Source organism: Vigna radiata, chromosome 2 (genome assembly GCF_000741045.1).
Source record: "Vigna radiata var. radiata cultivar VC1973A chromosome 2, Vradiata_ver6, whole genome shotgun sequence".
NCBI classification, from domain to species: domain Eukaryota; kingdom Viridiplantae; phylum Streptophyta; class Magnoliopsida; order Fabales; family Fabaceae; genus Vigna; species Vigna radiata.
The window spans coordinates 8,629,156-8,631,214 of NC_028352.1; positions in this window are offsets into that span (position 1 = coordinate 8,629,156).

The following is a 2,059-nucleotide window of genomic DNA, read 5'->3' on the forward strand; positions in this document are numbered from 1 at the left end:
TGAAATGTGAAATCTGCTTGTTAAAATAGATGTGTTGGTGTCCTGAAATATCTGCTTTATTAATTTTTTATTGCGATGGAGACTTCTCATTTGAGTAGAAGCANAATTGTATATTTAAAGCTTTATGGTACTCTTCTCATATAATATNAACTTGTGCAAACACTACTAAAGTATTCTTGTTNTAGGTATAAACATGAGCCACTGACCATTTAAATATATCATTATTAATTTACCATTTCACTTTTTGCACAGTCGTTTATATATTATGTTACTGCAGTTTACTTGTGTNAATGTATTTTGCATATTGATCTGAGTTGTTGAAAAAGTGTTGTGATCTCATTGATATTCTTGTGATTTTGCTACCGTTTTAATCACTTTGTATTAAGTAGCTTGCTGCCAAACACTTTCATTTTCATTTTATATTTCCCTTGTGAAATGTGCCATTATTTAATTGGTGCCATATTATGAACTTTGCTATTTCAAGATGTGCATAAGTTGTTATTTTATACAGAGCAAAAGGATCTAGAGGTGAATCAGCATAAGAACAAAAAGTAGATGAGCTTTCTTTCACAGAATTAAGAGATAAACTAATTGTCCTGGATCCTCTCAATAAAAAGAACATCATCAACATTAATCAAGTTGAATACATTGAAGAGCTGAAGCAACTTTTAGAGAATGAAGAGATACTTGCTCATGCTCCAATTAAGCAGCATTGGACAACGAGCAGTAGGAGTCCCTTGAGTCCTACTTCAAGCTAATTTGAGGATGATATATTTTCTTGGGTAATAAAACTCTTTCCTCGATAATTGTTTCATATAGATAGTTCCGAATTCTTTATTAAGTCAGGATGGGTGAACTTGTATTACTTGGTCATATGAAGTAACATAGCTTCATGTTTATCACGATGATTGTACTTCCTTTTGTTTTCATGTTTTGTATAATGAAACTTTTGGCGGTTTATTTGAGATTTTATTAATTTTTTCATTTGTAGAGAAAAGATGAAATGAAGTTTTTTAAATGAAAAACTTTAGCAGCTTCATCATTGGGAGTACTGACTAACTCAATAGCCTTTTTGTAATTCTAGTGTCTTAAAATTGATATTGAACTTGAATTATTTTTGTTATGGATACATTGTATTTAGGACGTATATAATATGTTGTCATTAGAACTTTGGGAACTTGTGCTATTTCGGTATCACTTACAAGGTTTGTTGTTCATTTTTTAGCTAAGAAATATATGTAGTAATATGGTGATTTTCTGTATCAGGAACTCAAATGATTAGGGATCTCATTCATCCAGTTGGGAGGGAGTCAAATAACATTGAATCCCAAAAGAGGCAGATTCAAGATTCATAATTAGAAGATTAGTGCATTTTTTTTACCTTAGAAAATAGGCATATTTGATGTAAATACTTTTCCCAACAAATGTTGTCTTGGGAGAAATATACGCACCACATTTATGTTTGTTAACCTGTAAGCATCTAAGAACCATATGATTATAATTTATGCATTTTATGTTTTGAGTTTCGACAAAAGCTCTTATGAATGTATGAGTATTCATTATACATCAATTATTATATTATTGTGTGATTGATTATGAAGGTTTGAACATCTTTTTGTCTCTTTCAAGGATATAGAAAATCATATTTTCTTGTCGTGACTAAGGATAACAAAGGATTAGGTGAATAATATTACTCCCGATCTGATTCGCAATATAAAAAATTTATTCATACTTGTTATGCTGAAAATTCATTAAAAACATTTATAAATTTATTCATACCAATGTTTTAAAAGACTTATTGGACATACAAATGATACTCAGGAATTGTTGNTGACATTTATATCGAACTCCGTCNCCAAGGAAACATTCTTTGTAAAACTCATTGTGTAGAAAAAGCATTGGGAGCAAAAGNCAAATAAGTGGAGAGTTCAGACAAAGTTTNTGCACACAGGGTTCAACCATGAAAATGACATTGATTTTTAAGTGAACCAATTTTTTTTAAGACTTATTGGACATACAAGTGATTTTCAGGCATTGATTATCACATTTATATCAAACT